Source organism: Manis pentadactyla, chromosome 12 (genome assembly GCF_030020395.1).
Source record: "Manis pentadactyla isolate mManPen7 chromosome 12, mManPen7.hap1, whole genome shotgun sequence".
Taxonomy (NCBI): domain Eukaryota; kingdom Metazoa; phylum Chordata; class Mammalia; order Pholidota; family Manidae; genus Manis; species Manis pentadactyla.
The window spans coordinates 2,207,465-2,221,502 of NC_080030.1; the positions used below are offsets into that span (position 1 = coordinate 2,207,465).

Below are 14,038 nucleotides of genomic sequence, written 5' to 3' on the forward strand. Positions count from 1 at the left end.
AAAGCTCAGGCTACTGGAGCTGGGAGGCCCGACCTCAGCCAGCCAGGTGATGTTTGACGTTTAGAGGAACCTGCAGGGAATTTCCCAGCCAGAGCCAGCCCTCCATCCTGTACATGTGTGTGCATGCACCAGTAACTGTGTGTGTGTGTGTGTGTGTGTGTGTGTGTGTGTGTGTGTGTGTGTGTTTGCATGCATGCAGACACACGCATTGGCTCCAGGTGCCTGTGATTGGACTGCCAGGCCTGCCCGCTCAGGGGAAGACTTGGGTGCCCTCTTCATCCTCTGCATTCGTCTCCCCACCTGCCTCTGGGGCCCTGTCTTCATGTATGGGGTCACGTGCAGGTCTTCATGCACTTCTGGTTGATGTGGGTGGGTATAGATGGGCCTTTGCCCCTCCCCAGAGGGTCAGATCTGTCCACAGCTGGTCCGGCCTCGGGGGAGGCTCTGTCTGCCTCTCCCAGCTCTCGGTGGGGGCTGCAACCTTGACGTCCTTGGCTTGTGGACTCATGGCCCCAAATCTGCCTACACCTTCACGTTGCTGTCTTCTTTGTCTCTGTGTGTCCCTCTTCTTAAAAAGGCACGAGTCATTGGGTCAGGGCCTACCTGCTCCAGTACCATCTCATGTTTAGTACACCGAATGTCACATTCATGCGGTCCAGGCTTTGGGATGTGGACCTGTCTTCCTGGGGGATGTAATTCAGCCCACAACTGTGAGTAGGACCACTTCCCATGTGCAACTGTGTTTCTTGGTGTGAGAGTTTATCTATGTTGGTCCCTGTGTGTGGACCTGTGTGGTGTTGCCAGGCACACTGACCTCAATGAACAGAAATGAACCAAGGTTTTGCCCCTGTGCCATCATCCTAGGGCTAGCCAAGCTCAGGTCCTAGGTGCCATGCCCTGACCCAGGAGCCCAGCCAGTGGGGCCAGGTCTGTTCCCAAAGAAGAAGCCAGGACCAGCCCTGGGCACTAAGGAACTACTTCACAGTCTGGCAGTTGGGCCTTTCGTGAGCCACATGCTGCAGGTGGGGCAACAGCTCTGAGACGGGAAAATGGCCCGTTTCTGGGGTCTTTCCTTACAGGGTATCCCCAGTACTGCTGACATTGGCCCGGTGGTTCTCTGGGGGCCATCCTAGGCACTTTGGGGGGTTGAGAAGCACCCCTGGCTCCCACCCACTCTATGCCAGTAGTGTCCCAGTTGTGACAACCGCAGATGTGCCCAGACACTGCCCAGGGTCCTCTGGGGGGGTCAGGGAGGCTGCCAGTGGGAAGGGGGAAGGGAGGGCCCTCTGTGGCCTCAGCTCTGTCCCACAGGCTGGCTGCTGGCCCCAGACAGTGACTCCTGTCTTCTTCCTGCAGGACAGCTGGCTGTTTAAGGCTGAGCTCCCAAAGGTGCTGGGCGCCCAAGGGCTGGGGAGGGAGAGAGGACTGGGAGGTGCCTAGGGTGATAGGCAGGCCTGGCCACCCTGCTTGCCTTTCCCTGGCCCCTGGAGTCTCACTTGGCTCTGGGAAGGTGACCCCACCTGCCCTGGGGTGCAGGAGACCTGCCAGTCAGGCAAGACTGGAAGCCTGGGCCCTGGCCCCCTGCCCCTCAGTCTGCCTTGCTGGCCAGAGGCTGGCTTCCTCCATCCTTCCAGAGTGTGGACTGAATCGGGGTAGCGAGGGTCAGCAGGGAGCAGTCCCACCAGCGCACAAGGCAGACACAGAGCTGGTAGGCAGGACAGGCAGAGCCCAGAACAAGGATACATCCTCTGAAGGAGGCCAGGGGAGGCAGCCAGCCTGGGAGTGGGGCTCAGAATTGCCCTGGGGGCCAGGGCCAGTTGAGGCTTTCAGAGTAGGAAGTGCTGACCTGAATGGTGGGGGGACATGCAGGAAACCATGTTGTGCAGCCAGCCTGCTGCATCCGCTGGAGCGATTCCCTGGCCCCCACCCCAACCCAGGCCTCCCCTCCCCACCCTCCCCTTCCCAGACTGCTCTCCTCCAGCTTCCCTGTGGCTCCCTGGGGGCCCTGCAGGAGACAGGCTGGCTGGATGAGTATTGTCTGCACTGACCATCCCCCCACAAGCCTGGCCAAGTGTCCAGAGCCCTGCGATCCTGGGGGCTCCGAGTTCACTTCCTGGGCAGCGTCTGGAGCGTCCCCAGGGCAGCTCACAGCCTCTACAACCCAGCAGGTAGTTGCCAGATTTATCAAATGAAAATACTGGATGCCCAGATAGACTTGAATTTTGGATAAACAATGAATAACTTTTCATTGTAAGCCCCATGTATAAGTATATCCCAAAAATTATTCACTATTTATCTGAAGCACATCTTGTATTTGATCTGGCAACCCTACCAGGGGACGGTAAAGCCTTTGCCACCCATCGTTAAAAGAAAAAAAAGACACCGCTTGGTGAATGTGAGCAGGCTGGGGTCCTGTGTGCGTGTGGGAGTAGAGTTGGGGGTGCCTGGCCCATGCACGCACCTGCTGGTGTGTGCCGACGTGTCACGGAGCCCCGTGTAGGGCTGGTGCTAGGATCTTCACAGGTCCATGTCTTTAGGAGGAAGGCTGCGCCCCCTCCTGTGCCCAGAGAAGGCACCTGAGGCTCAGAGAGGACATAGGGCTGTTCCTAAAGACTCCGCTGGTATGGGAGGACCGGATCCAAGCACAGCTTCTAAGTGAGTGTCGGCGGGGAGGAATCAGGGTCCACACTTGGGGCTGGAGTGGCTGTGGGTCTGGGGGTAGGTGGAGTCAGAGTCCTGGGATGGCACCCAGCTAGGCCTGTACCCTGTCCGGGTGTTCCCATCTGTCCCCACCCCCCACAAGGCAGGAACCAGGCTCCAGGAAGTCCCTGGATAAGTGAGGGTCACAGGCTGGGGTCTCCGGCTGTGGGGCCACCCAGTAGGCAGATCTGATGCAAGTGGCTGTAAGTGTCCCTCCTTTCTGGCTGACTCACAGCTTGCTCCATTCCAGTGGCTCAGCAGTCCTGGGGTCGGAGCCAGGGCCTCCGTCCTTCGTGAGGGCGGGGGAGGGCAGGGCTCGGGCTGCCGCGCCTGCCTTGCTGTGGTTTGTCTGCGCAGCGTGGGGCCTGCCCTTCATCGAAGGGGGGTAACACAGTGCACGTCCTGATTCCCTGGGGTCAGTCACCAAAAGTCCCCGAGGGAGGGGTGGGGCCAGGGGCTGGGCAGGGTTGGCCCAGCAGATGGACAAAGGCCATCACGGTGCCCCAGTGACCGAGGACAGGGCACTTGGCTTGTCATCTCGCTTCTCTCTGTCCCCTCATCCAAGGCAGTGGACACCCTGGCGGCCCTCAGGGGAGCCGGGTCTCCCACTCCCAGCTATCCAGCTCCCTACCAGTGACCTGGGCATCATGTAAAGGGGCCCTGGTTTTGAGGAGGGTGGGGGGCTTGTGTGCAAGTCCTGGGAGGGGCTCAGCCATGGGGGAACAGAGAGGGGGAGCTGGGGATGACTGGACAGGTGTCTGGAACAGAGAGGAAAGGGGAGGTGCACGTGGGGAAGCCCAGTGCTCTGCCGGCGCCCATGGCTCAGCTCACCTGCCCCAAACCCTCTGCGGGGCGGCTCCCTGCTGGCTGACTCCAGGCATGTTCAGAAGCCACGTCCTTGGGGCAGCTGCAGGTCAGTGAGGGCCCCAGGCCTGGAATGGCTGAGTTCTGCTGTGCTAATGACATGTGTGTCCCACTCCTCCTAGGGCTGGGCAGAAGGCAGAGCTGGCTCTGGGGTGGGCAGAATAGCAGTTCCCAAAGATGGGCCCGGTCCCAGGACCTCCTCACATGGCAGAGGGACGCTGCAGAGGGGATTAGATCAAGGCCCCTGAGATGGAGGTGACCCTGGGTTTCCGGGGACCCAGGGTTCTCACAAGGGTCCCTATGAGAGGGGGGCAGGAGGTCAGGGTCAGAGAGAGAAGGGAAGGCGCCTGCTACCCTGCCCGCTGTGCAGATGGGGCGCAGAGCCGAGGCTGTAGCGCCTCTAAAAACCGGAAGAGGTAGACGCAGTTCTCCCGAGCCCCGGAGAAGCCGGCTCTGCCCACGGGGAATTAGGACTTTTGACCTCCAGAACTGTCACAGAATGTTTCTGCCATTCTAAGCCACTAAACCCGCGGCCTTTGTTATGGTGTCCGTAGGGAGCTCCTGCAGGCACTGACGCCCGCGGGGTCCCAGAGTTCCCATTTTGCAGACAAGCAAAGGGAGACTAGACCTGCCAGGACCGGAGGAGGCAAACCTGGCTTCCCGGCCAGGTCCCTGATGGGCGGGGACAGGAGCGACATGTCCAGGGAGCGGGAGAATCCCGGGAGTCCGAACTGCTGGCAGAGCACCTGCTGTGCTGCCGAAGGCCATGGAGGCCGTAAAGCAGGTCAGGGACCGGGCTGCATCCTTCCAGCCCCCCGCGCCCGCCCGCGCCGCGCCGCGCCCCGCCCGGCAGCAGTCCCCGGAGGCCCCTCCCACCCGCGCGGTGCGGCGGCCGCGAGGGGTGCCGCAGACTCCGGGGTTCCGGCTGCACGCCATGGGGAACTGAGCAGCCGCGCCTGCGCCCTGGCTCCAGAGCTGGGCCCCTCAGCCGTAGGACCCGAAGGTTGCCGGGACAACGAGTTTGCGTCAGCCACCTGGCGCGGCTCCCAGGCTCCCAACGCGGGGGGTGAAGAGGGGTCCTAGCCCTGAGCCAATAGGATTTCAGGGGGCCAAGCGTGAGGGGCGTGGCCGAGGCCAGCCCTCCAGCCAATGGCATTGTTGTTGTTAGGGCCACGCGAGGAGGACCGCACCCTTTTTAAAGGGACCGCGCCCATTTCTCAGCGCTCTATCCGCCCTCCGGTTTAGGGCAGAGTGACAAGGGCGGGGCCCTGGGTTGGGGGTACGCAGGCCGGGCCTCGTGTTTCGCAGTTGTTCACAGTAGGGCTGTGGGGACGGCTCATCCAGATCCTGTTGCTTTTCCGGGGGAACCCCTGCATTTATTCGGTGCCAGGGTGTGCACCTGGACCCCATGCAGCACCCGCCTTCAGGGTCACCCACGCCCTGCGGCTTCAGGGCAAGCGTACCCCCAAGAAGGCCATTCTGCAGGCCCGGGACCCGGCTCCCGCCCCTCTTCCCAGGGGGCCAGGGAATATCCCTTAACCCGGGCCCCTTCCCCCTTCCCCACCTGGAAACCAGCTTGTTTTCCCCCGGGTGTCCGGTCCAATGTCCAGGCCCTCTGTGCCGACACCGGAAAGGAGAGGGGTGACGGCAAGGATGTGGTCCCCACAGACTGGGAGGCAGTGGCCACAGGCAGTGTCCCCCCACCCTGGACGGGCCCTCCTCTCCACTCTCAGCTGGCCCAGCTCAGTGACATCAGGGGTGAGCAGTGACATGGGCTGACCCTGGGTGCAGGAGCAGTGGAAGTGACCCGCCAAACAGCCCGTCTGCGTCCTCCATGTCCCTAGCCAGGGGTGGCCTGTGGGGTGAGGAGATGCCTGTAGCCCAGGTCCTTGCCAAGGCTGCCCTCAAGGACCAGGGCTGGCATGTGGAGGGGCTACAGGGCCCAGAGATTTGGGAAGGAGAGGGACCAGTGAGCTGGGCAGGGTCCCTGGTCCATGTCAGGCTTTGGGATGTGGGTCCAGCTTCCCCCTGGTGGTCCCTCCTGTCCCTCCATCCAGCCCCACCCTGCACCCCTGGACACACTGACCTGGAGTGTCCTTTGATCCTCCTTCCCTGGCAACATGAGATGTCATCTTAAGGGGAAACTGGGGGTGGGGGGTGTATCTGGAAACTCTCAGTGCAATTTTTGCAACTTTTCTGTGAGTATAAAACTAGTTAGAAATACAGTGAAAAAGAGAGCACACCTCTAGTGGTAAGTAAATTCTGAACATTGTCCCTGCCTCACTGACCCATTGAAGATGGCCTGCAGGTGCAGCATGACCCTCCAAAGGCATGACGCTCCAGCTATTCTGGAAGCTTCCAGGGAGGCCAGGGCAAGGAGGGCTGGCTGTGGTCTGGAGGCCCTCCTGGTTGGCTGTCAGGTCTCCCCACTCCCCCAGGGCCCCCAGCCAGTGGGAATCTCCCCACGTGTCCAGGATTCTTTGGGATTAGTGGAGGTACCATTGGGGTGGGCTGTCTGTCTCCTGGGGGCCAGCATGCTGCCCTGTCAGCTGTGAAAATCAAGGACCCTGAGATGGGGGTGGCCTTGGGTTCCCGGGGCCCAGCGTCCTCACAAAGGTCCCTATGAGGGGAGCAGGAGGTCAGGGTCAGACAGACGGGAAGGCACGGCCCTGCCGGCTGTACAGACAGAGGAGGGGGCCCTGAGCCAAGGCTGTGGGGCCTCTAGAAGCTGGAAGAGGACACGGTTCTCCCGGGGACCCCGGAGGAGCTGGCCCTGCCCTCCTGGATTTAGCCCCGTGAAACCCATGTGGACATCTGACCCCAGAACTGCGGGAGAGTAAAGTCATGTGGTTTTAAGCCCCAGCAGCCCCGGCTGATCCCCCCGGCTGATAGTGACCCCGGCTTTCTAATGCGGCTGTGACAGAACAGCTCTGCTCCGGGCAGCTTTTAGGGACTGGACTGACAGACGGGCACATCCATTTGAGAGAGGTGGTTTGGCTCCGCCCGCTCTGGACCTTTGCTCCAGGACTCCTACCGGTATCCCTGAGCCTTCCTGGATCTGGCCGGGTTGTCAGAACGTGGGGTGACCCCCAGAGCTGAGCCCAAGGAGCAGGAGAAAGATCTCTCCCACAAGTGAGCCAGGTGGCAGGGAAGACCGTGGGGCCAACAGAAGCAGGGTGTGCAGGGCCCCTGGGCGCATGATGGTCCGGGACCTTACGGTGGTATCCAAGCCAGCCCTGGGCCTGTCTTGCTGAGGGTCAGGACAGGGCCTGCTGCCCAGCAAGAGGGAGAAGTTTGTAGCAGCTCAGTAAGTCAGCGCCGGGAGTCCTGGCCTCGGGGGTGGGGTGGAGTTCAGGGGTGACCACCCGACTCCATCTCCACTTTCCAACAATGTGCTGGAGGGGTCCACGTGTCACCAGTGGGAAATGCAGGCCAACCCTTAGCATCTGATGGAAACTTAGGCAGACTCCCGAGGCCTGGTGGGTTTGGGGGCAAGCCTCCCCCCTCATCTGCTCAGGACAGACAGAGCTCACTCCTGGCTGTTTTCCAGGTCGGCCTTCCTGGGAGCAGAATTCCCGTCAGGGACATGAGGCCTGAGGCAGGGAGGGGCGGAGCATGGCAGCTGGTTTTGTTTTTCATCTGCTGTCTGGTTTGGAAAGAAGGGCAGATGGCTCCAGAAATATCTAGGAACGCGCACCTTCCCCCACTCCCGGCGGGTGACCAGCGGAGGCATATGAGGAGGTCAGCAGAGGTGCTTTGTAAACAGTGGCTTTGAGACAGCAGGCCCAGCCAGGACTCTGCTTGTCGCCCAGGACGGCCAAGGGTGGGCGTGGCCCAGGCGGCCCACAGCCAGGACCCAGTGTGGTCCGTCCACGCACTGGAAATGATTCGGCCACAGGAAGGAGCGGAGCCCTGACATGTGCCGCAGTGTGAACGGGCCCTGAATGCACGGTGCTCAGTGAGCTGCCAGACACAGGCCACACGGCCCATGACCCCATTTCTGGCGAGCGTCCACAACAGGCGGATCCACAGACAGAAACGGGAGAATAGGAGGTAGTTGCTAATGGACACAGCTTCCAGGCCGGTGAGAATGTTTTGGAGCGAGATACAGGGGAGGGCTGCACGGCTTTGTGAATTCACCAAATGCCAGCTGCACACTTCACATGGGTGACTTGTACAAATATGTTGGCGACATCTCAGTAAAGATGTTTCACAACAACAGAGCCCAGCATGGTGGCAGCTTGATGCCATGTGGGGTGATGGGGCTGCGGCACCCGGGGGGCTGGGGGAGCTCTGCAGGGCACCTCAAGGGGAGCCCATTGGCCAAGATTGGAGGCGAAGCAAATAGCCACACACTCCAGTGCCTGGCCCGTTTTCTGCCATGCTAGGTTACTGAATCTGGGAGAATGAAGAGAAGGGAACCAGCGGGCAGTTAGTTCGCGAGAGTGTGCAGCCTGCAGATGGGGAGCTGAGCGCTGGAGACGGTGCTTTTGAAAGAATATCAATGACCAAAAACAACGCATTTAAGGAAACACCTGCTTCTCACTCACAAGAGATGTCAAGACGACCTGTGTGTGTTTTGCAAGAGAACTTGTGCCCAGAGGCGTCAGCAGGAACCCCATATCGTACCGTGTGCTGGACGGGGAAGCCCCTGACACTCAGTGCCAGGAACACACCCTAGAGCTTTTAAACCTCGTGGTGGTTCTGACCCAGAGGGACCCCGGGCCATGTCTGGGGAAATCTGTGGTTGTCACAAGTGGAGGAGCTCCTGGTGTCAAGTGGGTGGGGGCCAGAGAGGCTGCTCGAACCCCCACCGGGCCCAGGACATCTCCCCACAGAGAGTGACCCACTGCCAGTGTCAGCAGTGCCAGGCGGAGCCCCTGGTCTGGAGAGACAGCCAGCAGGCACGGAGGCGCTCAGTCCTGCAGCCACACGGAGCTGAGTCCTGCCGACAGCCACGAGAGCGTGGAAGTGGACCTGTCCCCGGTTGAGTCCCCGGGTGAGACTGCGACCCTGGCTGACCTGTCCTGGAGTCTCAGCGTGGCAGGGCCGGGACTCCTGACCCACAGAAACCAGGCTAGCAAACCTGTGTTGTCCCAGTTGCTTTATCTGTGAAAAGCTTGCACAGCAATAGCGACTCATACAGCGACTTCATCATTAATGACTTCCAGCTAACACGGCAGCTCTTTAAGACATGTACGTGCAATCCCCATCGTCCACACAGGAAGCCGGCATTGGCACCATGTCCATTTCTTGTTAGGTTTGTCTGAACCTGCAGCCAGTACTCTCCCCTCAAAATTCAGGCTGTTGCCTACCCCGGAGGCGTTCAGGAGAGGGCTTTCTGTGTTCCCAGTGGCAGAGTCATGTCACCTTGGCAGGTCGTTCCCAGTTCTGCTGCCGCATAAGCCCTGATCGTTAGGTTTTCCCTTTTTTTGCGACACCACTGCCTGACTTCAGCTCTGATTGCCAAGCCTCCCCTTCCAGGAGGGCTATCTTGAATGAGCATGTTGATGGCCGCAGGCCTAGATAAAAAGCCACAGCCCCTACGGAGATGTCTTTGTTTTAAAGATCTTGGTTGGTTTGATAACTGACCATTTGGGCCGCTTGTCTTTTATTTTCCCACGCTTTATGTTCCCACACTTGTTTAAAATTCACCAATAAAGACCTGAGAATCCCTAAGCCCCCACCCTGGGCCCCCATAAAAGCTGAAGCATAGGCTGGTGGGTGCTCCGCCCGTGACCTCACTGGGTAATTTCAAGGTCCTTTAAGTAATAAACCTTTACTTTCTCAGTTTATCGATGGTCATTGCTGATGGGTGTCTGGCAATGATAGTAAGGGCCACGAGGGCCGGTCCAGCCGCATTGCTGGGGATGGGCGGGCTGAGACCATGATGCACGACCGCATTGGCTAAGGGCAGTGGTGTGTGCGATTTTTACTATTGTTTTATGGTTTTTTGGAATTTGACGTTTTTTTTTGTATGGTCAAGTGTATAATCAATTAAAAAAATAAAAGAAAATTTCACAAACACTTTCACGGTAGTCTGGCACAAAAGGGGCCTCTCTAGCTGAGTAAGAAATTTTAAGAGTAGCCAGCAAATAAACTTTAATAAGGTATATATACATATATATTATTTTAATGATATAATTAATTCGATATATTAATTTATAAATGAATTGTATTACATTAGTAAAATTATATATGACTTTATAAACATCAATATTCATATAAGTTTGTAATTAACACATTGATAAATGTAGGTATTACTATATCAGAATATTAATGTTTTTTCAGTCCGCAAAAAAATAACATTAAATGCTTATTAAATCACTTTACCTGTTCCCCTTGAATTTCTACTCAGTTAGTGTATTTCAGTACATAAAGTTTTCTGACTAATGTATTTTCCCTAGAGATATATTACTCAGAAAACTTGATCAGGATGAGCACACCCTATTCTGTACATACTAACACTGCAACTCCTGCTTTGGGGTACAGCCAACCTACTTTAAGCTGTTCTATGCCTTTTTATAACAGGTTTATTGGGATGTAACTCACACTTCACAGGATTCTCCCGTGGACAGCGTGCAGCTCAAGGGTGTCTTCAGAGCTGTGAAACCATCTATCCGCGTTGTAAAACCGCTGTCTGTGTCCACTTGAAAAGAACAAAGTGTTACGGTTTTGATTTTCCTGCTGTGTGAGGTTCTCATACTTTAACGGGAGGATCGACCTTTATCTCTGTCTCGGGGTCTGCAAACCCTCCCTGTGAGGGCCCAGCGGGGGCTGTTTCCAGCTCCGCAGGGCTGGTGATCTGCGTGGCGTAGCTGCTCAGCTCCCAGGTGGCAGCGCGCCCGCACCCAGGGTACTATACAAGTGCTCGAGCAGGGCCCTATACCCAAGAAACTTTATTTATAAACAAAGGCAGGGCTCCCCATTTAGCCAATCCGGGTCTGTGACTGACAAGCTTGGTCTAAAGCCTTGTGTCGTGCTGTAAAATAGTCATCCTTGCTGTTTTCTGTGTCTTCCCTCTTAGAGATGCTACCTTCCTGGTTTTGTACCTCTTGTTACCCTACAAGGATACATATTCTTTTACATTTTACTAATGGTTAACTATATATATATATTTAACATATCGTACTTGATTTTACCAGTTATCATCATCTATGAAATGGTATCTACTGATTCTGGCCATAAAGGGTGAATACATTCAATTACCATCATCCGCAAATGGGAATTTCTGCCTAGAAAATGCAGGAGAATGAACGTAAAATTCAAAAAAGAAGCCAGTTACAAGATCAATGGCAAAATCAAGAGATTTCCTATATATTCCAGCCCTAACCATTTAGAAAGTACAATGGAAAAAAAGACGTCATGGAAAAACATCTCATTCACAGTAACAACCAAAAATAACTAAGAAATGTGCTAGTACGTAGTGCCCAGAACAGGCAGATCTACAGACAGAAAGTGGGTTCATGGTCGCAGGGGATGGGGGAGGGGTGGGGCACGCCTGCCCCAGGGGATGGGGCTTCTTTAGGGGCGACAGAATATCCTGGAAGTTGGTGGTGGTGGCCGCGCAATTCTGGAAGGTATGAACAACCACTGAATTATGCGCTTAACAATGATGAATTTTATGGCATGTCACATACCTCAAATTTTAAAATCATCTGAGACAAAAAGGAAAGGAAAATGCAATGGGCAGAGCGGCTCTGTGACTTAATGATAAAGGGACTTGGCGTGGCTGGAATAAGTGGACACATGCATGTGGCTACTGGGGACCAAACCAACCTGTGGCCCAGGGTGACCCCAGGGCCCACGTCATTTTGCAAATGTACTCTTTTTTTCACCAAAATCTCAGAAATTCTAAAGTTCATCTGGAATATACAGACTTAGAAGAGTCTGGAAAAAAAATTTTAAGTGATATCGAAAAAGTAGTAATGACATACTTAAATATTAAATAAATAATATTATATTATTACTATACCAATTATAATTATAGTTAACATATTTGTTAATATAGTATATAATTAACATAATAATTACATGAATAAATATCAATGTATTATATAGTGAATACATACAAGTTTATAATTCCTATATAATCATTACATAATAAATATATAATATGTAATTAGATGTAAATAAGATGAGAACAGTAACATTAAAATGATCTATTATTTATAATAATAAATAAAATTACTATAACTTCATAAGGTACATTAAAAATGGAGGTGGAATAGGCAGGTTCCCAGGAAACTCAAAAGTAGAGCTCTGTGTGAATAAGTGGCATTTCTGCTCCGTGGGGAGGGAAGGGTCACGCGGTGCTGGAATAGGGGCTTTGTTGTCTAAAAAATAAATATTTCCCTAGAGCCTTACCTCACACCATACATGGAAATTGCTCTCTCGTTTACCTGGTGTTTCATACATACCTGTGCATATAACAAAGGAAAGCATGAAGAACCGCAAGAAAACAGGTATCTCCCTAAAGGCCTGTGCAGCACAAGTCATAAGCTCATCTGTCACCAAAGGCACAAAACATCAAGGGAAAGATTGATCAGAAATGTGAAAGTTAAAAAATTATGCCCGAATGGTCATCAAGTTAAAGAAGAGAGCAGGGGAAATCTGTGTGACATTCATGACAAGTTACACATTGAAAAGGTTTTATGAACAAGTAGGTCAGACGAGCACATGGGGAAACGGGGGCCACGGCGCAGGTGGGCGGAGGGTAGCCGGGGCGATCCGACTGGAGGAACATTTGTTGCAGCTATAAAATAACGGCGCCGCCTCAGGCAGATGCCTGAGGCTCCGGCCGCTGCAGCAGGTGATTCTCGAGGGCCGGGTCTGCGCGTCCCCGCGGTGCACCTGCCCCCACCCTCCCTTAGGTGGTCGGGTGGGAGCCAGTCGCCAAACCCTGGGACTTGGCCGCCGATTTTTATGCAATGGGAGGGATTCAAGCCTTGACTTCGGCGGACTGGGGAACTGCTCCTGGAAGCACCTGGCCGGCAGAGACACGTGCCCGGGAGGCGATGGGGCCACCAGACCCCGTGGGCTCTTGCGGCTGAGTTTTCCCTTTAATTCGTCTTTCATTAGAATTGAAGCAGCCCCATGTGGCCAGCGGCCGCTCCGTCGGGGCAGTGTGAGCCTAGGGACAGGGCGGGCCCCGGCCTGGAAATCCCGAGTAACGGGGTGCCCGCATTCTGCACCGCCCTGCTGGGCACCGGCTCCCCGGAGCGCCGTCTGGGGGGTCGTCTGCCCTTCTCGGAGGGTCTGTTGAGATGACACGAGTCCCAGCTGCTCCTGATGGACGGTCCTTCGCGATACTGGCCAGGTGGCCACGCTGCAGGGTCCTCCCACCCTGTGCGCTGGACCAGACTCCCCGACACCAGAACCTGCGCCTCCACCTCCTCTCTCAGCTGGACGGGTTTTGGGGTGAACTGCCCCGCTGGGACGAGCGGTGCTCAGGCCCCGCGGGGGGAGAAGTCCCCGGGGGCTGCCCTCTAGTCCTGTCCCGGGCCGGCCCCAAACGGCACCGTCGGAGGGCGTGTGAGCTCCGGGCCGCTGAGCATAGGCTACGACTCGGCGGCACACGGAACACGCGAGTTCATTCGGACAGTTCCGGGGTCAGAAGCCCCAGATCCGGCGGGCAGGGCCGGCCCCTCCGGGGACCCCGGGAGGACTGTGTTCCCCTCTTCCAGCTAGCTTCTAGAGGCGCCATGGCCTCGGCTCGGGGCCCCTCCTCCGTCTGCACATCCGGCAGGGCCGCGCCTTCCTGTCTCTCTGAGACCCTGACCTCCTGTCCCCCACCCCAGGGACCCTCGTGAGGAGCCTGGGCCCCGGGACCCCAGGGCCACCCCCATCTCAGGGGCCTTGACTGGTCCCTCTGCGTGGCCCCTCTGCCATTCAGGGACCGGGATGGGTACATTTTTGGGGGCTTTTATTCCAGAAAACAACAGCCCCAAAATTCCTACCTTAGTCCTGGAAATCGCTGCGGTGCGTTTGCAAAAATCAAAGCAGAGGAAACCGTGGCTTCTCTAGAGGGAATTCCCAAATACCGTGGAATTCACCTTGAAGCAGGACCTCCCCTTGCACAGGGACCGCGCGCCCTCTAGCGGAGCAGCCGCGCCCGGCCGCTGGAGCCTAAAGGGACCCCGAGGGAGGACCCTGACCCCGTTTCCCACATTAAGAAAGGCTTTAGGTACATCGATCCTGTGTCTGGGTCACAGCGCTGGTAACGGGCAGGGACGCAAGCAGCCCCGTCCCCTCACTCACAGCCCAGCCCTGCTCTCCAAAGACTTCTGGGACCTTTACACGGAGCAAAAAGGGTCAGGGTTCAAATCATGTTTGCTAAGTGCCGGACTCTCACACAAAACAGAAAGGGGAGAAGGCGAAGTGTGCCCCTCATCTACGGCGCTGGTCACCCCACTTCCAGACATGCGTCCCGACACCCCAAACCGCACCCATGGGACTCCAATTCCACCCATGC

The 14,038-nt window shown here is 56.2% G+C and overlaps 2 long non-coding RNA genes across 2 annotated transcripts; one reads left to right on the forward strand and one right to left on the reverse strand.

Moving 5' to 3' along the window:
- Positions 1-1,975: 1,975 nt before the first annotated feature.
- Positions 1,976-3,657, reverse strand: LOC130679983 (uncharacterized). Its single transcript, XR_008992967.1, has 3 exons — positions 3,532-3,657; positions 2,934-3,070; positions 1,976-2,704 (listed from the first exon to the last, which is right to left on the reverse strand). It is a non-coding gene; the product is annotated as an uncharacterized LOC130679983 (long non-coding RNA).
- LOC118915158 (uncharacterized) lies at positions 3,525-10,247 on the forward strand. The gene is made up of 3 exons (XR_005025980.2): positions 3,525-3,666; positions 3,704-7,731; positions 7,953-10,247. It is a non-coding gene; the product is annotated as an uncharacterized LOC118915158 (long non-coding RNA).
- The last annotated feature ends 3,791 nt before the right edge of the window (positions 10,248-14,038 follow it).